Raw genomic sequence first — 24589 nt, forward strand, 5'->3', positions numbered from 1 at the left:
CAGACAATCTGACCAGAACAGCCCATGAGCCAATCACAGGGTGACAGCTCACCGACAACAGTACGAGGAGGAGCACCCTCTAGTACTGTTTGTTACTATTAGCCGCTGCCTACTCACCAACCCTTACTGCAGGGCATGCGCAGCCTACAGTTGGTGAAATAGTGTTACTGTGGGCCGTAACCTATTCACCAACCAGCATGGCCTGCGTATAATCCACAGTAGGTAGGACGTGCATAATCTACAGTTGGAGGAATAGTGCAGCCGACATAGTTACTGTTGGCCGTAACCTATCCACCAACCAGTATGGCCTGTGCATAGTCCACTGTTGGTAGAACAGGAATACTATTCAGCCGGCTATACCTTCTAACCTACCTTCGGCTATAAATACTCCAACATCTTGGAATGGTAAGATCATCTGCTACCCAGTTATCTAGCAATCTCTTAATATACACTTATATTCAGAGCAATCTAGTCTGATTCTCACGCCGGAGGGTGGTCACAAGGAGGAACCCCCCCCCCCCTTCTCAGTGACGAGCTTACGGTGTTTGTTTTGCAAGTCTCCTGAAGAACAGCCTTCTCAGTTAGATCTCATCCGTGGGAAACATTACTTAACCCCCAGATTATCTATAATCTGTCCAGATTATCTATAATCTGTCCAGGGTTCACTTAGTGTTTCTTCAACGATTTTGGTTATTTGAATAATATGTTGTGATGATTTTCATTTTTGATCCTGGCCATACTTATCGGAAGGGAGTTAGTGGATTAAAACACAATTTGGACGGTTTTGCCCCTGAAAACTATATAACATGAGTCATTTTAAGACACTATTTCGTTTTTTGGTAACTTCTAATATAAACCCTTAGATGCCTTGATCCAATGGCCTATAATTATTCTTAGCATTATTAGAAAACAACATATTTTTACCATAACCCTACCATATATATATATATATGGGTAAGGATCCTAAGAGAACCCTTTGCAAATTGAGAACTTTGAAAACCATTTTGGACCACTAAAAACACCTTTGAAAAAAATATTTAAAAAAATCATAAAACAAAAAATAAAAAAAATTTTTAAAAAGTAAAAAAAAACCAAAATTCTTATATTTCATTCCGGTTTCATTAAAAAAAATAAATAAAAAATAAAAAAAAACGTCGTATTATACACATATGTATAATTTTATTTAATCTTTAGTTACGTAATATACACATATGTACAGTGTCATTTATCTTAAATTATACACATGTGTATAAAAAAATCATGTAAATGTACATATATGTATATAATTTGGCTAAACCGAGTTTTTTTATGAAACCGAGATGTTAAAATAAGAATTTCAGCTTTTTTACTTTTTTCATTTTTGTGTTTTTTTTTATTTTATGATTTTTTTTATTTTTGGGTTTTTTGTGGTCCAAAATAGTTCTCATGGTTCTCAATTTTATAAAAGTTCTCTTATGATCTGATCATATATATATATATATATATATATATATATATATATATATATATATATATATATATATATATTACATTTGTAGCCCCTACACAATTACACTCTAAAAACAAATTCTCACTTCTTACTGACTGGGCGCCACACGACGCAAAACGCCCCAATTTGTAACCCCTTCACTACACATAGCCTAGGTATACAGTTGTGGGATTACATGCACAATTTTATACCAAATATGTAAATCTTTTACTTAAGGTTCAATTTCATTAGGCTTAGTTCAAACTTTTGCTAAACTAATCTCTAGTATCACAAGACCAAGTTGATTTTCACCCCTTAAAAAGTTCTGTTTGATCATTTAGTTTTCAAACGATTGCGTTTATAAATAAATTTGCCGAAAACTTGATATAATTACACCTATTCGAAATTCACAAGAGAACCAGAGAAGTAACTTTCTCTGTCATCATCCATTTACAAAGTCAAAAGATGAACCACACAGTCACCACCTTCCTACATTAAAAAATCTATCATATTACTCTACACCCACCCACATCAATGCTATCCCAAAAGACAAAAAAAGAAACCTTAAACTTCAAAATCGCCAAGCGGGATAACAATTTATGAGTCAACCATCTCGTCTTGTATTTCACTGGGTGCAATTAGCCCGGGTATGCTAAGCATCCGTTGTCTCTCTTTTTCTTTCTGAGCCGCCGCTTCTTCTGCATACAGATCCTTGTTATCCTACAACAAAAAAAAACATTTATTTTATTATTATTTGATTTTATTAACTCTTTAAAATTCATAATTTGCTCATTACCTGTGTTGAAAACTCTTTAGACTGCACAAGGAAGTCCCTTATGTGATTCTTAAATGTAGAAAGATCAGCTCTTGACTCAAACAATCCATTAACAAACTTTGTAACCTGTGAGCAAGTAAACCATCAAATCAATCCTTAATGCCTATTAAATGCTAAACATAAAATAAAAATAAAACAGAAATCTCATATTTACCAAAGTAAAAGAAAATTTAATATCATATATATAAACATTTAAAGCACTTCAAAATTCATATTTACTCGCTTTATTAAATATATTATACAAAATGACCAACATACCCTTCTCTTGTAAAGGGCATTTTTACACAAGAGAAGGGTATTTATGTCAAAATGGTATATTTCAAAATATGGATTTAAGGTTGGGTAAATATTAGGTATTCAAGTTTCTGATATATGACTGAGTGTTCCAAATATATACACAGGGTTTGGATCTCTTTGGCGCTCCAAATAATTTAAGAAGTTAAAGAACTCCTAACAATCATATTGAAAGTCATTAATTCTTTATTTTTTTCATTTATGTTCATTATACAATTAGTATGTATATTATATTAAAAAAATAAAGAAAAATATGTAGCTCACAAAGCTACATATATGCATCTTATACGAGGTACATATATGCATTGGTAAAGATTAATCTGATATATATATACATAATAAACTGTTTGAATATATATATATATATATTTCTCCTTATTACCTCTGATGCTGGAATGTTGGGAAAAGAACCACACAAAAGCTTAATCGTGTACTCCCTAACAAATGCTCCATTATTAGGGTAAGAATATGAAACAGTAGAAGCATCCCATAAGGGTTCAGTCAATGCACCAGATTCCACCTGAAACTCTCACTGTTAAATATTTTAAATTCTTATATTTTCTGCAAAAATATAAAATAAGAATTACCAGGCAGAATAAATGCTGCAGCACTAAAACATGCAGCTTGAAACCAGGTTTATGGAATGTGTCTGTTAAAACAGCGAATATTTCTTGCACAATCAGCACAAAGTAAGACCGGTAGAATTGATTACGGAACTCAGAAGTCTGTCACATCAGAAAATAAGGATTTTAAAATAAACATAATTAAATAAAACATGTAAAATGGTTCAAGAGTTTTAAAAATCAACTGACCTGAAAGTTTTTAAGCATTTCTAACAATAAATTAAGCCCTGTTTCAGCAATGTTTCTCTCAGTGTGTTGGAAAGCCCACATGACCGAATCCATAACAAGCTTTAATTGCTGATATGTAAAAACGAGTTAGAAACAGAATACATGTTAAACAGAAAGTAAATTTAGATAACAAATTTCCAAAGACAAACCTCGGGTGACAAAAGAATTAAAGCTCCAAAACAATAAGTAGCAATGGCCCAAAGTAATGAAAAAAACTTGAGTCGATGTTCAGGGTAATCTTCAAAATTCTTTGTAATCATCTGTATGTGCCACAAATTCAACTAATGTTAAACATGAATAAATAAAAATTATCAATAAATCAAACCGTTCTAACCTCCAGGGTGCACTGGAAAACAGCTTCAAATATACGAGGAACATCATCTATCATTGCAGCCTTATATCTAGATTTGAAACAAAAAGTATGGGCAGATTGGGTTAAGGTTAACTGCTGACCCATTTGACCATGATGAGAAAAATAATAAATGTTGTGAACCGAGAGCCTACTTGTTAATAATCGTGGCAAAGAGAGACAAAACTTCAGACTCTCGAGCATCGGGCAAATTTCTAGCATAATCGCCAAGCACAGGATCCATCATCGGGGGCACAAATTGCTTTCCTATTTGCGGTTGATCTTCAGCCTTATCTAAAAATGTCTCAATAAGCTTCAGGGTTTCCCGTTTAACAGATCTGTTTTGATACGAATGGTTTTGATACAAATGAATACATAAGTAAGACAATCCAACATGTAGTTAAATATTAATATAATGATATAAACATTGTATGTACCTCAGAAGTTTTACATAAGAAGTCCTAGATGCATAAGGCCCACCTTCAGCGATGGTTGATGATATAAGCTCACTGTACATTCTGATTAAAACATAATAAATTCATTAAGTATTTTAGCGGTGTTGAAACAATGGATCGTGTTGTAAAAAAAATTATGAAATTTTCAAACATACTTGTAGACATTAAGCATGTCCAAAAAGATGAGGGTTATTTGTGACAAAAAATGTGTCCCAAGTGCACTGGCAGCACTTGTATTTGTCTGCAGAAAACAAAATAGTAAACAAAAAATACAAGATAGAGTAAATTATACGAATGGTCCCTGTGATTCGGTCTAACTTCGGATTTAGTCCCCAACCACCTGGTTACTTTACCTTTGATAAATGTTCTATGGGTCAAGTAAAATTACTTTTTTGGGCTTTTAAAAGTTACATTTTAACCCCTTTACTTGTATATCTTTCAATTACCAAAATCAAGGGTTAAACTGTGACTTCTAAAAAAGTAAATAAACGAAGAAGTTAACATGTAACTTTTAACATGGCAACATAGTAATTGTGCCTGACCAGAGACCAATTATAAAAGCAAACTGAGTGGCTGAGAACCAAAACTGTAACCATTTAACTTTTAAGAACGAAATCCAAAATTAGGACCAAACCACAGAGACCATCCGTGTAAATTAGTAAATTTGCTCTTACATAATATCACACATAACCGCAACTAATCTTGAAAATGAGTAAAAAGGAAATTCAAACATTTAGTATACAAACCTGCAATATATTAAGCACGGTCCTAATCACATCTGGATCCTTTAGAAAATCCACACTACCGTGTGCATGTCCTATAATCTCAGCCCATTTATGCATAAAAAAGTTACCATATAACATAATATTCTGGTTGTACTAAAAAACATCCTTTTATTAAAATCCAACCTGATTGGGAAGACTCATTAGCCTCTGTAAATATTCCTCACGCTTTGCTGCCTCGGATTCTGCCTGAACCATACAACCAACCTACCAAAACCATATATTTCAACAAAATGTTGTAGACATAAAACAAAATTTTATTCTAAACAAGTGAATTAGTATCAATTATAAAGTAATAGGACAGTTTGACTTACAGATTCATAGAATGTATGTATCTGATGTGGCTCTAGGTCTGCAATGGTTGTTGGAAGAGTGGTAAGCAGTTCTGAGACAAACGGCTCACTCTCACCAACCTACAACGAAGCAAAAATGTATATCGTTTTAAATTTAGATGTATAATGATATCAAACTGTGGAACCTAGACATAAACCAAATTATGTATTACAATATTACCTGTAATATGACGAATTTGCGCTTGCATTTCTGAACAATTTTCAAGAATGTGTCGCATGCCATATCCTGAACCCCAGGGTGTGTTTCATGCATAAACTCAAACAATTTGTTTACAACAGTTTTCAAGAACTTCCAATGGGCTCTTAGAAATCTTGGATATTGTCCAACAACGTACCTGTAGAACATTAAAGTTAACTAACTAATGTGTGATAGAGGCTTGAACTTCTAGTAAACATAGTAGAGCATCAGACAAACATACATGATGTTGCTTGCAATAACAGCTTTGTTGTCCTTTCCTTTAGTAATTTCACAGAGATTTAATAGATCACGAATAACCATCACTAGAAATCTATTCTCCTGCTCAAAAAAAAAAAAACAAATACGACGATGTTAATAAAAAGTGAAACATGAAATTATATGCTGTCCACTAGTATGATTACCTGATCTTCCATCATTGACCCGGATATTGACCCTATTGCCCAACACAGAGTGTTCAAGTTGTTCCATGTCCAATCCTCGCCATTTAGTTGTTTGTTTAGTTTCTTCAGCATCTGTAATTATTTAAAAAAAATTACAAAAATGCATTTATAAAATAATACAAATTATAATACAACAAACTGAAAGCAGAAGATGTGAATTCAACTGTTAAGATTTCAACCAAATAAACAATACCTGCTTTTCAGTGTCATTATGGTCAAGATGGCACAAGTAGACAAGCGTTTCTCTCATTATCTGCAACAATATACATAATTTAGCTATAAAAAAATCACTAGGCTTTTCAAGCGTTTATCTTCCCATACATATAAGTGTGAATATTATTACCTTATATTGAACAAGGACATCATTGTCTTTCAAGGTTTCACGAACAATATTCCCATTTTCATCTTCAACAATCAAAACTTCTTCAGGTTTTGCCATGCGGGATATCATAAGTGCTCTTAATTTTGACATTGGTGCAGAATAGAGTTGTCGCCTTCGCATCAATTGTGAATTATGACCATCAATCATACCAGGAATCATTTGAGTCTAGGGTTTTTTAACAGAAACAACAGTCAAGATTAAGGCCACAATTCATAATTGTACAAAAATTGTCATTGTAAAGCATAATCTACCTGCAGTCCCATCATGCTTGCAGTTGCTGCAGGATTATCAAGATTGTGGTTTGCCTCAAAAAGCTCTAACACTAAAGAATTCCAATAATCCAAGCAAACCTGTTCACATATTTTAATAAACAATGATATATAAAACAGAAGTATAATATTCCAATTGGAAAGAAAAAGAAACAAAGTTAATACATCATACCTTAAAAACTTCTGTATCATCCACATACGAAATGTGCAAGAGATACTCAAGGCCCATCAAAAGTGCAGCAACATTATCTTGTGAGGATTCAAGAATGCGAACATGAAACTGCATCAAGAGCATTTACATCAGATTAAACATAGTAAATTATCTGATATTAGATTAATTATTCTCTTAATCCTTAAGTATACATGTTTCTATTTTATTTAAGAAGTAGATAGCATAGACACACTTATGTATTAACTATACATACAGAGAAACAATAGCCTCGTAAAGAAAAATACAACTTGCCTTGTAAAATTAAGTAAAAAATAATGCCAGATTCTGAATAAATGCCTGTAAACAGATAAAGAAGAAAAATTAAGAGTCAAAGTTTGCTTAGAACCACATAACAATCACTTTTTCCCCTACAATACCTGTTCTTCGCTAGAGCCATTTCCATATGCATCTGGTATATTTGTACTAGTCGGAAGAACTGCCTAAAATAGTAAACACGAAATTAGAAAAAGGATTAATGCAGAACATAGGATATATAGAAGTTTAATATATCACTTTATCAATGAAATTCTCACATACCTGCAACTGAACCATGAAGATAGTATACATTTTAGCATACTGCACATTGTAAAAATCCCCAAAATTCAGGGATGCAATCTGTGACAATGAATAAATGGCACCGTGAGTGTTAGTTGCAATCATACTCAAAAAAGCAGTAAGTATTACCTCTGTCAAGCACTGAAGGGTCAGATTACGGTATGATGGCACGGGAAAGAATTTAAGAAGTGTCTCCAACTGTCACACAAAGCAACATTGATTCAATTACAGAACTTTGCATGAAACAACATAAGTTAATTTACACTTGTAGTTTCAATGAAAAAGAAAGAACACACCAGTGGAGATTCAAAAATATAGCCCAAAGGAATCCATGAAAGAAAAGCATGTAATGTGGCCAGCGTAGCCCTAATTAGCTCTGTTCTTTGAGATGCGGATAGAACATATAAACACAACTCGTGTATGAGTTGAAACTCGCTGTTACCAACAAAATAATATATATGTTCAGAGATATGTTCTCACATATGTTCTTAAACTTATCACAGTTATTATTACCTGTTCAGAGATTGCTTAAGCTCCTTGATCTTCTGTTGGGTCATTTCACCCCTTGAAAAATCAAATACTTCTTCACTTAGAAGCTGCAAATAAGCAAATCGACATTTAAACCACACAAGGAAGAACATAATGTAGTTAAATAGGCGACTGTTAGGATTCTAACAGCCGGAATCCGATGATTCGGCAAAGTTTGACGATCAAGGAGACTCTAACACATGATATTACGGATGGTTAGATGAAAAGATCTTCCATGAACACGTAATACAAGTTTGTAAATCTCGGTTTTGAAAGGTCACCGGACCGAGGTCACGAAACCGTTCAAAACGACCTATGAAAAGCATCACTGTCTTTGGATATACGGTTAATCGATAACACACACCTTGAATCTATGAACGAAACTGAGAAAAAGGATCGAAATCGGAAACGAATCAAGTTCGCCGGATAATAGTTAAGTTCGCCGGGTTTCTCGGAACAACTTCGCTGATATTTTGAAATAATGAATATTTTACTGTTTGAAATCCTTATATAGGGTCAGAGTTGGTCAGGCGAAGTTACGGATAACTTCGCCTAGGCGAAGTTATCCACAAGTTCGCCTGATCCAACAACTTCGCTTATATTTTCATAACCAAACCTTATAATTTTGAACAATTTGAATTACCTCTTTAAAACTTCCCTTTAAGAAATAAACGACATGATCAATTCTAAGTAACCAGTTAAAAAATCATAAAGCTATCTTAGTACAAAAACGTAAAAAATTTAAAGTATAAGGGATCAAATTTCAGTCTCGATAGGGACTGCTACGTTTTAGAAAAGATCCGAACAGGAATCATACTAACTACGTGACTGTCACATAGATCCGTGTTTAGCTGTATTATGACATATAGAGACAGGTTGTAAGCAGGTAATATACTTAAGATGGTTTTCTTCGTTTCTGTGATACGAGTTAGGTTCAATTAATCCTTAAAATTTAAGTAGGCAACTACTCAGAAATATTGATTCCTCCTATCTATACTCAAAGCGTATTTGGCTTTCCCCAAGTCACCCCGAATTGACTTCGACCCATAGTGTCTGATTAAACTGTAAATATTCTTGATCTGTTTCCCGTTCTTCTTTCTTACTCAATGATTGTGAAGTCTTGATATTATCATCACTAATATGTTACAATAACTTCAAATAATATTTTTTTTTTTTTTTTTTTTTAACAACATAGACTTCAAAGTAGAAATTAACTGCAAGTCCCGAATCTGGATCACTGCAGTATCTTGAAACGCTATCTTCACGGGAATCAGAACACACATGGGTTCGTGTATGACTGGATAATCACTTTTCTGCCTATAATTCGGAAAGATATACATGAAGACACGCAAAACTCTTAAGGAGTTTCCACATAAAATCAAGTAAAATTTAATTTGTATCACATCTACTTTTACGCACCATAAAAAGTTACCATGACATACAATGATTGTCCTAAAGCCTTTTAAGCCTAATAACTTCACTAGTTAAGCACACAAAGTTAGTATATCTATCATTTTCTATGGTTGGATCAATTTTCCGTTCAACATAGCTAACTAACTTCTTACGAAGTAACAGACTTGAAAAGTAATTTCATTTCCCACAAGAAATTTTGACTTCATTCGCCCCGATCACGTCAAAGTCTTCAGGTAAACGGCAATCCTGAAGATCCAATGGATCAACTGGACCGACCACATACAAGTATGTGTCCTTCTAACTAAGTATGACCGACTAATTTTCAGCGACAGAAAGAAAACACATCATAACCGCCCCGGTCACTTTCAGTCATCTGGTTAATGGCGACCCTCATTCTCTACAAGTAGAAACGAGGACCAAAACATATCCGAGGATATGTCCATCAAACTGAGGTAACCGACTAATTTTAAGCAATAGTGACGTTTTTTTTTTTTTTTTTTTAAATAAACACAAAAAAAAAACATGGTTACTCGGGATTGATCATCCCGTTTAGCTCAATTAGGTTTTGAAATCTGGATTTATCAAACGCTTTTGTAAATAAATCAGCGAAATTTTCTAGCGTATCGACCTTTTCGACCTTAATCAGTTTCTTCTCAGCACAATCCCGTATGAAATGATGACGAATGTCAATATGTTTAGTTTTACTATGTTTCACGGGATTGTTAATTACTGAGATGGCAGCAGTGTTATCAATAAAAATAGGAGTGAGTAAGAAATTCAGACCATAGTCGCGCAATTGTTGCTGAATCCACAAAACCTGAGAGCAGCAGTTGGATGCTGCTATATATTCAGCTTCGCACGTAGAGATTGCGACTGATGTCTGTTTCTTGCACTGCCAGGAAACTAATCTTCCACCGAGAAACTGACATCCTCCTGTTGTCGACTTCCGACTCTGATTGCACCCTCCATAATCAGAATCTGTATAAGCAACCAGTTCCACGTCTCCTCCCTTCGGGTACCACAACCCTAGCTTCGGCTTGCCTTTGAGATACCGCAGAATCCTCTTCACACCCTTCATGTGAGATTCCTTTGGGTTTGCCTGAAAACGAGCACAAAGACAAACAGCAAACATTATATCAGGCCTAGAAGCAGTCAAATACATCAAAGAACCTATTATAGCCCGATACTGAGTTGGGTCCACATCTGCGTCACAGTCTATTTCAGCTCCCAACTTGTGGTTGACGCAAATTGAAGTGTCAAATGGAGAACAGTCCTCCATCTTGAAGCGCTTGAGGACATCATGAACATATTTTGTTTGATGAATGAACATCCCATCCTTCTTTTGATCAACCTGCAATCCTAAAAAGAACGTTAGTTCACCCATAGCACTCATCTCAAATCTTTTCTTCATGACGGCCTCAAATTCCTGACACATGGAGACTCTTGATGCAGCAAATATGATGTCATCCACGTAGACTTGAACTAGCAGGAAGTCACTTCCATCTCTCTTCATAAACAGTGTGCTGTCAATCAAACCCCTTTCAAAACCATTCTCTAGCAAGTAGTCCGATAACGTTGAATACCAGGCACGAGGTGCCTGATGTAATCCATACAGCGCCTTGCTCAACTTGTACACGTGATCAGGAAAGTCTGGGTCAGGAAAACCCGGAGGTTGCTCAACATACACAACCTCATCAACTTTCCCATTGAGGAACGCACTATTCACGTCCAACTGAAACACTTTCATCTTCTTAAAAGCAGCAAACGCCAAAAACAATCTTATCGCTTCCAACCTGGCCACCGGAGCGAACACTTCATTATAATCTATCCCCTCTTGCTGATTAAAACCTTTAACGACCAGCCTCGCCTTGTTTCTTATAATAATCCCCTTTTCATCTCTCTTGCACTTAAACACCCATTTTGTGCCTATCGCATGCACATTCCTTGGTTTTTCAACCAAAGTCCAAACTTCCATCTTCTTAAATTGAGCCAACTCTTCTTGCATGGCCTCGACCCACGAGCTGTCCTTAAGAGCCATTTGATAATTTTTCGGTTCAATCTGGCTAATAAAGCATGAGTACAAACATTCGTTCATTATACCCGTTTCCTTAATGCTTGTATAAACACAGGTGTGCTCATTCAAGCTACTTCTGGTTTGTACACCGGAGAACACATCACCTATAACATTCTCCAAAGGGTGTTCTTTGTGAATTCTCGTGGTCGGAACAGCACCGACATGCAAATTATCTTCTAAATTAGAAGAGAGCTCATCAATGGTTGTTTCTGGCTGAGAGTGAAATGGATTGATAAACTCTTTTTCAGGAGAGACAGCAGGGGAACCGATAGAATTTGATGAGAAAGGTTGACAATCATCAAATAGCTGTCTATGTGCCAAATTTTCCTCCTCATCTAGAATCATCTTCGTAGCAACACGTTCTTCTTCTTCTGTACAAAACAAATCAGGTATGTTAAAAGACTTGAAGAGCCTATCATAGTCGAAAATCCCAGGAGGTCCGATGCTCGGTCTTGGCGATCTGTAACTCGTAATGTCGGTGTTACATACCACCTCAACCTTGCCGTTCGTTGTATTAAAGACACGCCTGTTGGGAGTCCCAACTTCATAGCCGACTAAGATTCCTTCATCGGCTGCTTCACCAAACTTTGAATGTGCCTTTAAAATTGAACACGGGGACCCGAAAGCTTCAAGTCCACACAAATTGGGCTTTCTCCCATGCATAAGCTCGTAGCATGTTTTATTAAGTCTTTTTACCGTTAAAACTCTATTCAGTACATAGCAAGCTGTAGAAACAGCTTCAGCCCAGAACACCACCGGAAGCTTCGAATCAGCCAGCATAGTTCTGGCTCCTTCAATTAAAGTTCTATTCTTCCTTTCAGCCACTCCATTCTGTTGCGGAGTATACGGAGCGCTGAATTGGTGTTCAATCCCTCTTGACAGACAGAAGATCTCCATTTCAAAATTTTTAAACTCGGAACCATTGTCACTTCTGATGAACTTCACTCGTTTATCCATAATGTTCTCAACTTTGGTAATCAGATTCTTCACCATTTGAGCCGTTTCGTCCTTTGATTTCAGGAAGTATACCCACGAGTATCGTGAGTAGTCATCAGTGATCACCAAGCAATAAGTTGTACCACCTAGACTTCTTACATTTACAGGACCGAAGAGATCCATGTGAAGCAGCTATAGTGTACTGGCAATTGAATTTACTTTCTTGGTGAGATGGGACTTCTTGTGCTGCTTTCCCTTTTTGCACGCAAGACATTTGTCTTCAAAATTGAAACTTTTTAAGGGAACACCCAACACAAGCCCATGTCTGACAATATGGTTCATCTTCCGAATATGAATGTGCCCCATTCTCCTGTGCCACAGTTCAGATTCCGATTCGCTTGCTTTCGTCAAAAGACACGATTCTTCCGTTGACATTTCAGTTGAACTTAAATCCATCATATACATATTTCGATCACGTGGAGCCTTCATTACTATCCACTCCTCTGGTATTTGAAAACCAGGCTTCAACACAATCGCATCAGTCTTCGTGAAGTGTACGGTATAATCTTTATCACAAATCTGCGACACACTCAGCAGATTGTGCTTCAGTTCTTCAACAAAGTTCACATTTTCTAACGTCATCTTCCCGTTAGTTACCGTACCCCTTCCTGTTATTTTGCGTCCACTCTCACCGGCAAAACTGACTCTCGCTCCTTGAACAGGTTTTAAATCTTGTAACAAATTCTTGTTACCAGTCATGTGCCGGGAACAGCCGCTGTCCACAACCCAAAGATTATTGGACGCCCTGTTCAACTGTTCCTGCACAAACAAAAGAGATTATTAAAATTTGGGGACCCAAGACCTCTTGGTCTTGGGTCGATTAACATTCTTAACAGAACTCACACACCTTGGCTGATCAAAGTTAGCATTAGAAAAATTTCTACGAGTCCTAACAGGATACCTCCTTGGAGACTGATAGTGAGGCCAACCAAACCGACGTACATTAAGAGAATCAAAAGAATTATAGCATTTGGTTTGGTTATTAGTAGTGTAAAAACGAGATGTGTTTCTTTGAAAACCTGTATTATCTCTCAAATTTGAATGTTTTCATTTTTAACATTTAAACGATTACCAAAAACCTTAGTCTCAGTTTTCGAGGGCCTCACCTCTCTTAAACGCTGCTTCAAAGGGCAATCAGCAACAAGGTGCCCTGTTTGATTACATCTAAAACAACACCTATGTTCAGCTTTCTTTTCAGCAGATGTTTTAGATGTGGAGGCAGTATTACCAACCGTACGTCTCACATAAGGTGGGACATATGGGTTGAGTGGATTACTCCTTTTAGTTGAATTAACTTTTTCTCCACTAGTGGGTAACACTTCCTTCTCTTTTGTCTTACCCGACTCGGATGACTTATCCGAATCAGATGAGACTGGACTTGAAATAGAAATTTTAACTTTTGAGACAGGCGAACTTGTTTCGCCTTTACTAATTTCCGGTACTTTACCAGTTTCCTTAGCAGGACCTGTCTGATCAGCTACAAAATTAACAGATTCATGAACACTAGGATTGAAAGTATAATTATGGTTATAAGGTGGTGGAACCTCATGGTAACCAATTCCTCCCCTCTTAGGTGAGGAACCTTGATCACTAACGAGGTGATCAAGAATAGCAGAGGAATTCCGGAATTGCTCCAGTTTCCTATTTAGTTCCACCACTTTTACCTGGTGATCAGCAATCTGTTTTTCTTTCTCAGCGATTAACTTGGTTTTCTCTTCTAAAACCTCGTAGCTTAGATCGATCACATCAATTTTCTCAGCTAATTTTGTTTTCAAACTTTTAACGTCTTTTTCACAACCTTTAATTTTTATTTTATAATTATTTTCTCTTGTCTTTGTGAAGTGATGATCTTCTTTCAAGGTTTTAAATTCGGCGTCCAACTTAACATACTGATCAGTAATTGTAGCAAGCTGTTCAGACAAGTTTTCACATTTAGTACAGATAGGTTTAGTACATACCTCGGAGTTCTGGTCATCAGCCATGAAAGCTTTTTCATTTTCAGCAGCTTTCATACATTCTTCAGCTGCAACCTTCGCCATGTGTGCCTGCTCAAAGAGTTCTCCAGAGAACATGTTCCAGTTGTATTCACCAGCATCAGACATCATGGCATTATTCCCATTGTTATTTCCACTTTGCTGTGTAGTCCTCCCCTGACTACGTTCTACACGTGCATTAGTGCACTCCTTTGCAAAGTGTCCATTTTGTTGACAATTGTAACACCTCACCCTTGACTTATCAAATCCTGGCTTTCCACCTACGAACTTTCTGCCAGTCTTCTTCATGAAACGCTTCACTCTTCTGACTATCATCGCCATCTGCCACTGCAGTCCATCTCCTCCAGATCATCAGGATCGATCTGGTCATAGTCTTCTTCCAAAGCAGCAGGGTCCACAATCTTCCCTTGTATGTAGTTCTCGTAAGAAGCAATAAAAGATGCATAGAGTGCAAACTGCTCTTCAGCAGATTTGACACTCATTGGCATCTTAGAGTAGTTATTGCTTGAAGCACTGGGAGAGAAACTACTCTTGGATGCTTGAGGTTTCGAAGCACTTGATCCTCCAGCAACAAAGCAAACATCACCGTTCATGTTTACTGACACATTTCCTTCATGAGAAGAGTTAGAACCTGACTCTCCTTTGGAGTAGTAAGCAGCAGATTCAGACTTCGAACTTGAGCCTGAGATAACTTTGGCACCATACATACCAGGGTCTTGAACCTGATCCGTTGGTGTCTCTTTACGAACCATATTAAGCTCAAAGGTTCTGAGCTTGTTTACTGCTGTCTCCAAGTCATAATTAGGAAAGTCTTTGTCTTCCCTCATTAGAACAGTGTACATTTCCCACTTTGATGGGAGAGCATCGAGAATCTTCTCAACTATTTCCTCCTCTCTGTAAGCAATAGAATAGTTGTTCAGCTCTGTCATTAGATGATAATATCGGGTGATAATATCATCGAGCGATTCGTTCTTCAAATACTTGAAGACAGAGAACTGAGTCTTTAACAGCTTAATCTTCGAGGCACGAATACCCACGTTCCCTTCGAATCTATTCTCAAGAGCATCCCAAAGCTCTCGTGCAGAAGTGTACTTCCTGAATGTATGGAGAATCTCTTGAGGAAGAGCCATAGTAATTGCAGCATGGGCCTTGCTCTCGGCCTCATACATCTTCTTCTCTTCTTCCTCCATCTTGCTGTACTTCTTTATCACATCCCGACCTTCGTATTCCATTGTCGGTGGAATATATCCATCCTGGATGCACACCCACATCTTTGCATCCTGGTATTTAATATACAGAATGAACCTATCCTTCCACGCCACAAAGTCGGTTCCTTTCATCAACCTTGGGGCCTTAGTAGCCGGCCCCGCTTCAACTTCCATTTTGACTAACTCTGAGATGTTAATCGGCGACATCTTCTCGAAAACAAGAAAAACCCGAAAAAAACAAAAATTCTTCTAAACAGTACTATAGGCGAAGTTAAGGATAACTTCGCTGGAAAATCCTTAAATTTGCGTGACTTGGCGAAGTTGAGAATAACTTCGCTTAAGGTAAGCGAACTTAGGAGGTAAGCGAAGTTGAGGATAACTTCGCTTAGGCGAACTTATGAGGTAGCCGAAGTTGTGGTTAACTTCGCTCAACCTTATATCTTCGCCGAAACCCTACTTCCAGCGTCGGCAACTTCGCCTGAAGAACAACAACTTCGCCCGAAGAACACTGAAAATATTCAGATCTGTTTTCAACGATTTAGCAGTTTCCGGTCGGTGTGACGGCTTGAATATGACGGTATAAGGTGAGTATAACACAATATCAACTAAAACGCGTCCCGCGAATAGGTCAAACGAGACGTTTTCTACACCCGCGTGAAATCCCGAACCACACAATCGAGCCAAAGCTCTGATACCAATTGTAGGTTCCCGGACGGATCTTACACGGGATATCGCTATCTACGTAGGTGCGGAATCCCTGCGTAGGTAGTTACGAGCGTAGAATACGTAAAACAATCACACGCGATACAAACGAACACGTTATATATTATAACTTGAACCACGTCTATTACAGACTCTCGACACGTTCACTGAACTACTGAATTACACGTGAATAACCTAAAACTATATATCTTAACCGTAAACCCGTAGGCTATATAAATACACGACAACTTCGCCTCAGGCGAAGTTGTCAGTAACTTCGCTCGTTGAACAAGTTCGCCTAGGCGAACTTGTCGACAACTTCGCTTGTTCAACAAGTTCGCCTAAGCGAACTTGTTGACAACTTCGCTTACATACATAAACATAAACTTAAACATAATTACATTACAGACTCGATTATAAACGCTAGACTATGAACTACTGACATTTATGTACCAACAGACTCCCCCTTGGCAGTAGCTTCATATCTTGATCTTCAAAGCTTGTGTCTTGTAATCTCTCGTCTTCTCTCTTCATCTCTTCAAGCATGCACTCCCTGTCTAACACATACAGAAACCAACTTCTGGTACTTCTTAGCTTCCTCTTTCCAAGCAGGAATGTAGAAAATCTTCTTAGCATGTAGTACCTGCAAGTCAGCTTGAGACAGATTGACTAAGTGCGTAGGATCATACACTCTCATGATCTCTTGCTCATCTTCATCCTCCATGACCGCTTCAGCAGTTTCACAATCCACGTACCACCACTTCAAGTCTTTCAAGACGTTCTTGGGCATCACCTTCATCGGCACTTCTTTTAAATGACGGACTGGTTTATACTTCATAACCATCCATGGTTTGCCGTCTGCCCTCATCCCTCTATCTTTGTCTTCTACTAATTTCCCTTTCTGAGGCTTCAGAAGTTCAAACTTTTTATCTTTAATGGCCTCCTTCCAAACAATTTTCCCAATTACTCTCGCCATGTTATCATCACTTCTGTTTATCAGCCCCAGTCTTGCTAAGTCTTTCACCTCACACTCCGGTAAGGTATTCAGGGATCTTAACATCTTCTTGAAGTACTGAATGCCGTCGTAACGTTTGATCACAAATAGTTTCAACTCTTCATCGTACAACCAGCATATGATTCCCTTCTTTGATTCTGCATATCTCTTTATATTATACGACTTTTTGAACATCGTCGGTACTGCTGGCTTCTTCGTCTTTACAAACCACTGAGCGCATCCTTCCTTCCAGTTTGGCTGATCTTCCCACTCAGTGTTGTCAACCACAGCATCTTCACATATAGTCGACTGTTCAACCACAGGGATCTCATGCTCTACATTTTCTTCAACAATCTCTCCTTCTTCTATCACATTCTCAACCACAATTTCTGCACCAATCTTTTCAATCTCATCGATTGGCAGAACATCATCTTCATTTATCAACTCATCATCCTCTAACATATCGTCTATCTCTTTCAGCGCATCAATCATATCATCAACAATCTCAACATCTTCAACCACATCCACATCATCACCAACAGCAACCACATCATCACCAGATGCAGACTCCCCCTCAGCTGTGGAAGCCCCAAGAGCTATAGTAGTTCTTGGCAACTCACCACCTGCATCTTTCGATGCATTGGGATCATCGTCTAGGTCTTCTCTTCTTTTGGTCCTCAGTTAATCTCCTCTACAGCTCATCTCCCCCTGAGATGCCAAGTTCTGATTCCCGTGAAGAAGGCGTTTCAAGACACTGCAGTGATCCAGATTCGGGACTTGCAGTTGTTTATTACTCTGAACTCTATAAGTATGTTTGTTAAAAAAAAAAAAAATGAACACGTTAATTTTTAGTACTTATGAGTTATTGTAACATTCGAGAGTTCAAGATATCGAGACTTCTCAATCATGGAGTAAGAATGAGTACGGGAAGCAGACAATGAATACTTACAAGTTAATCAGACACTATGGGTCGAATTAAATTCGGGGTGACTTGGGGAAAGCCAAATACGCTTTGAGAATAGATAGGAGGCATCAAAATCTCTGAGTTGTTGCCCACTTATTTTTTGAGCTTAATTGAACTTAACTCGTATCACAGAAACGATGAAAACCACTTTAAGTTATTTACATGTGTACAACCTGTTTCTCTATGTCATAATACAGCTAAACACGGATCTATGTGACAGTCACGGAGTTAGTATGATTCCGTTAGGATCTTTTCTAAAACATGGTGGTCCCTGACTAGACTGAAATTTGATCCCTTATTCGTTAAAATTTTATAAGTTTTTCTTAGTTTTGTAGTTGTATTATTTTTTAACTGGTTACTGGGAATTGATCATGTCGGGAAGTTTTAAAGAGTTAATTCAAATTGTTCAAAATTATAAGGTTTGGTTATGAAAATATAGGCGAAGTTGTTGAATCAGGCGAACTTGTGGATAACTTCGCCTCGCCTGACCAACTCTGACCATATATAAGGATTTCAAACAGTAAAATATTCATTATTTCAAAATATCAGCGAAGTTGTTCCGAGAAACCCGGCGAACTTAACTATTATCCGGCGAACTTGATTCGTTTCCGATTTCGATCCTTTTTCTCAGTTTCGTTCATAGATTCAAGGTGTGTGTTATCGATTAACCGTATATCCAAAGACAGTGATGCTTTTCATAGGTCGTTTTGAACGGTTTCGTGACCTCGGTCCGGTGACCTTTCAAAACCGAGATTTACAAACTTGTATTACGTACGATCTTTTCATCTAACCATCCGTAATATCATGTGTTAGAGTCTCCTGGATCGTCAAACTTTGCCGAATCATCGGATTCCGGCTGTTAGAATCCTAACAGTCGCCTATTCTGATGCAGGCGAAGTTAGGGTTTAGGCGAAGTTATCTGCAACTTCGCCTGGGGCTTAATTTCGCCTGAGGCGAAGTTATCCGCAACTTCGCCTGAGACTTAATTTCGCCTAACCCTTATCTTCGTCTGAGGCGATGTTGTGATGAGGCGAAGTTAACGCCTAGACCTTTTTACTTAAAATTAATTAGACGAACTTAAAGATGAAGCGAAGTTGTTCCCAACTTCGCCTCACCTTTAACTTCGCCTATACAGGTTTGATCACAACTTCGCTCCTGGTAATCAAGCGAACTTGTGTAACACTTTAACGTTTATCTAATTTGGTTCGTTTAGTGCAGATATGGCTGCTGTTGGAAGTGCAGGAGGTGCAGGTGATGACGGTGATGATCATAGACAATTCTTCCCAACTCATAACCAGTTCATAACACTTGACCCAGATGCAAAGGGCGTGGAGGACTACAGGGAGATAATTACTTTTCTCCTGCGCTCAAGGATATATCATGCAATAACCACTACCCTGCCTATTTCCCTACCGAATATTGAAGACTTTTGGCAGACGGTAGAGTACGATTGCCGGGTTGAGCCCCCGGTTATGCGAGCCACCGTAAACGGTCAAGTTGTTCAGTTTTCTTCTGAACAAATACGGGTGGCGTTGCGGTTTGGTGAAGAGACGAGGGATGACCCAACGGAGTTTGTTGCGCCATTCCGTGATGGGGCGTTCCTCAGGATGGGGTATTCTGGTCCCTTAGGGGACACTCAACGGAGGAAGGGATTCCTTTTAGATCAGTGGCGCTTCCTTATGCACGTCATGATCGTATGTATGTCAAGACGGAAGGCAGGCACTGATGGTATGGGTGCGACAATGCAGTCTGCTATGACTGCGTTGACTTATAATAAAAGATATTCTTTCAGCCAGATGATCTTTTACGAGATCGATAGGCAACGAAGGGCTGTGGCGCGTGAGCGGTTTACAATGTATCCACGATTCCTACAGATGATTTTCAATCATGTGGCTCCGACGCTGCCTCAACGACGCCCTATTCGATACGTGGAAAGTGTGACAAAACGTATCTTTGCTTCACCTGCCCTGTCTGGTATGTCCATTGTTCGTACCTCTGTGCAGGTATCGAGTACAAGCGCTACGGTTTTTCCCGTAGTGGCTACATCGTCGGCTGACATTCCATCGATCACGGCCGTCTAGACGTCGACTCCAGCAATTGTGTCTCTACCACCTCAAACGCTTACTCCATCGGTGGTAGTAGCACGATTTGTCGAGTCTACGGTCACCACTACTGCAGGGTTATCGGGTACGATACCACCTGCGGTCACGCCCACTTCAGACTCGGATCGAATAGCTTCACTAGAGCGGATTGTAGCTGAGCAGTCCAAGACTATTCAAAGCCTAGTGGAAGCAAATCAACTGCAGGCATCCCTCCTGGCTGAGCACGGGAAAGTTATAGATGCCTTGAAGGTGTTCTTGGCATCTCAGGGGGAGATTAGCTGTAGAGGAGATGAACTGAGGACCAAAAGAAGAGAAGACCGAGACGATGATCCCAATGCATCGAAAGATGCAGGTGGTGAGTTGCCAAGAACTACTATAGCTCTTGGGGCTTCCACAGCTGAGGGGGAGTCTGCATCTGGTGATGATGTGGTTGCTGTTGGTGATGATGTGGATGTGGTTGAAGATGTTGAGATTGTTGATGATATGATTGATGCGCTGAAAGAGATAGACGATATGTTAGAGGATGATGAGTTGATAAATGAAGATGATGTTCTGCCAATCGATGAGAATGAAAAGATTGGTGCAGAAATTGTGGTTGAGAATGTGATAGAAGAAGGAGAGATTGTTGAAGAAAATGTAGAGCATGAGATCCCTGTGGTTGAACAGTCGACTATATGTGAAGATGCTGTGGTTGACAACACTGAGTGGGAAGATCAGCCAAACTGGAAGGAAGGCTGAGCTCAGTGGTTTGTAAAGACGAAGAAGCCAGCAGTACCGACGATGTTCAAAAAGTCGTATAATATAAAGGGATATGCAGAATCAAAGAAGGGAATCATATGCTGGTTGTACGATAAAGAGTTGAAACTATTTGTGATCAAACGTTACGACGGCATTCAGTACTTCAAGAAGATGTTAAGATCCCTGAATACCTTACCGGAGTGTGAGGTGAAAGACTTAGCAAGACTGGGGCTGATAAACAGAAGTGATGATAACATGGCGAGAGTAATTGGGAAAATTGTTTGAAAGGAGGCCATTAAAGATAAAAAGTTTGAACTTCTGAAGCCTCAGAAAGGGAAATTAGTAAAAGACAAAGATAGAGGGATGAGGGCAGACGGCAAACCATGGATGGTTATGAAGTATAAACCAGTCCGTCATTTAAAAGAAGTGCCGATGAAGGTGATGCCCAAGAACGTCTTGAAAGACTTGAAGTGGTGGTACGTGGATTGTGAAACTGCTGAAGCGGTCATGGAGGATGAAGATGAGCAAGAGATCATGAGAGTGTATGATCCTATGCACTTAGTCAATCTGTCTCAAGCTGACTTGCAGGTACTACATGCTAAGAAGATTTTCTACATTCCTGCTTGGAAAGAGGAAGCTAAGAAGTACCAGAAGTTGGTTTCTGTATGTGTTAGACAGGGAGTGCATGCTTGAAGAGATGAAGAGAGAAAACGAGAGATTACAAGACACAAGCTTTGAAGATCAAGATATGAAGCTACTGCCAAGGGGGAGTCTGTTGATACATAAATGTCAGTAGTTCATAGTCTAGCGTTTATAATCGAGTCTGTAATGTAATTATGTTTAAGTTTATGTTTATGTATGTAAGCGAAGTTGTCAACAAGTTCGCTTAGGCGAACTTGTTGAACAAGCGAAGTTGTCGACAAGTTCGCCTAGGCGAACTTGTTCAACGAGCGAAGTTACTGACAACTTCGCCTGAGGCGAAGTTGTCGTGTATTTATATAGCCTACGGGTTTACGGTTAAGATATATAGTTTTAGGTTATTCACGTGTAATTCAGTAGTTTAGTGAACGTGTCGAGAGTCTGTAATAGACGTGGTTCAAGTTATAATATATAACGTGTTCGTTTGTATCGCGTGTGATTGTTTTACGTATTCTACGCTCGTAACTACCTACGCAGGGATTCCGCACCTACGTAGATAGCGATATCCCGTGTAAGATCCGTCCGGGAACCTACACATAACAGTAAGATACAAGTAAAAATGTTTTTAGACATACTTTCAGTATTGCCATACAGTTCTCACATAATGTTTCACTAGTTTTTGCTGCAGTAACCAGGTCAGGAATGAAGCTTCGCCACCTGGCAGGCCACTCATGTTTCAAAACCTGCAGTCATTTCAATAAAGTTTCCGAATAAAAAATGAACTGACAGCAAAAAAACATGGGAAGAAAAAACAAACAGCTCACCTGAACTAGTATAACGTTGAGTTTGTTGACATACAACCTTTCTTGTCGAAAAGAAGCTTCATTACTTGAAAGCTGAATACATGAAATATAAAGCATATTTCAAATGTGTTAAATATACTATACGTAAGAAAGAAGAATCTTGAAAACATGATGTCAATCCATAGTTCCATACCTTTACAATAACATCAGATATGTAGTTTTTCATTCCGTCCCGTTGTTCAACAGGCAATACATTCCATCTATATTTGATAACACCCTCTAGAACCTGTAAAACAAAAAACTCGTCAATTCTATCTGCCATTACAGCTACAAAAGTGAGAATAAAAAATTATGTATCAAACACTATGAGTGATCATCAAATCAAGCAAACTCCTTTGAAAACAACAAAAGACAACAATTTGTAATGCACGCACGCATATATTTGTGACAGAAGATAAAAATAATTACCTGCAAAGCAAAAAACTTGGTGTTCAAGCTCTGTGTACTGGACAGAATGTGAACCACTTGTAGCCACATATCTGGATTGTTTTGTAACTCCCGCAATATATGATCAGCGGCAGTCCTCTATCATATTAGCATACAAACATTACAATTTATAACACAGGGAGAAAATACAAACAGAACTTGATCAGGAAAAACAATGAGACATCATCACAGATAGAGATTATATAGACCCATTAGTTTCATACACATTCATCTGCTATAAGCTTTTTATAAAGTCTTGGGAATCCACCCTTCATGACACCACAAATATTAATTAAACACAAGTATAAGTTCCCTCCCTATAAAGCTTGCTCCTTCCAAAATTACAATAGCAGCATAATTTCAACAAAAAACCCCAAGTCGAGAGTGAATTGAGGCAACTGCAATTAAACCCTAGGTTCCAACTATCAATCCTAGATGAACTTACAGCCAAACAAATCGGTCAGTAAAAAAAACAAAACAGTGTAACGGCATCACATTACAATGCTCTGAATAAAGCAAGAGAGAGAAGAAACCTCATCTTTAGATCCGGTGCCGTAGAAGGCGGCAACGGTGGAGTCAAGCAGAGCAACGTCAATCGGCTGACTTAAATCCCGAAGCTTCTCCGCCGCCATCGGAGACTGTAAAACCCTAACGCCTGTCAAGTGTACGGACTAACAAACAAACAAACCCTAAAGGGGGGGGAGAGCAGATGATGATGGTATATACAGATTCTAGAACAAACAAAGAGAGAGAGAGATAATAACTATATATATATATATATAATAATTATAATAATATTTTAAAAAATAAAAATAAAAAAAGACAGCTTGAATTTGAAGCAGACGAAATGAGACTACTTTGAAAGCAGGCCTTCCCTCCCTCCTCTTTTTCATTTTCATTTCTATATATTTTTTTTATTTCTTTTTAAAGTTTTTTACTTTACTTTTTCATCATATTCGTTATGGAACTTCAACCTCAAATCGGTAATACTTGAGGGCGTGTTGTGTAAATAATTAGTCGTTAAGTGATGTTTTTAAATGACTGTAAATAAGATTTGTGCTACTGGAAAAAAAAACAAGAAATTTTATATTTAGAAACATAAGATATGCTTTTAAGATTGACTTTGGTCGCAAACACGTGTTACATCAAACTTTAATATAATATTTATATACTATAAGCCTAGATTAGAGTGTTTTTTTTTTTTTTGCTAAAGACCGATTTTTTTTGCAATTCAAATTGTAAATCGATTTTTCATCTTTATCTTCATATCATTTTAGCTTCTTAAACATCTCCTGCAACTACCAATCATATCATTGTCAACTTCAACAGGTTCGTTTACAAATTTAGTTTCTTCCATAAATGTTTTGGTCAAAATCTATTGCTTCCACACCCAGTTAATACCAAAAACAACATTTCAATATTTACTTATTTTCAGCATTATTTTATCTTCAATAGCAATAAATTGGTTTTGTATCATGAGTTCCCATTAATACTTACGTGCACTA

The 24589-nt window shown here is 37.9% G+C and overlaps 1 pseudogene across 1 annotated transcript; it reads right to left on the reverse strand.

Annotated features, from left to right (window-relative positions):
- Positions 1 to 1907: 1907 nt before the first annotated feature.
- LOC143595066 (protein EXPORTIN 1A-like) lies at positions 1908 to 23716 on the reverse strand (annotated as a pseudogene). Its single transcript, XR_013146457.1, has 29 exons — positions 23618 to 23716; positions 23067 to 23183; positions 22792 to 22884; positions 22620 to 22691; positions 22431 to 22538; positions 7957 to 8039; positions 7740 to 7878; positions 7573 to 7641; positions 7426 to 7503; positions 7266 to 7328; positions 6850 to 7185; positions 6660 to 6758; positions 6370 to 6573; positions 6220 to 6279; positions 5988 to 6098; positions 5807 to 5904; positions 5548 to 5722; positions 5349 to 5447; positions 4999 to 5241; positions 4408 to 4493; positions 4235 to 4315; positions 3953 to 4135; positions 3783 to 3849; positions 3598 to 3708; positions 3410 to 3517; positions 3185 to 3322; positions 2980 to 3117; positions 2265 to 2369; positions 1908 to 2188 (listed from the first exon to the last, which is right to left on the reverse strand). The product of XR_013146457.1 is annotated as a protein EXPORTIN 1A-like (transcript).
- Between the last annotated feature and the right edge of the window lie 873 nt (positions 23717 to 24589).

This window comes from Bidens hawaiensis, unplaced genomic scaffold, assembly GCF_021521415.1.
Source record: "Bidens hawaiensis isolate Kalapana, Puna unplaced genomic scaffold, B.hawaiensis_p1.1 tig00044620_1, whole genome shotgun sequence".
NCBI classification, from domain to species: domain Eukaryota; kingdom Viridiplantae; phylum Streptophyta; class Magnoliopsida; order Asterales; family Asteraceae; genus Bidens; species Bidens hawaiensis.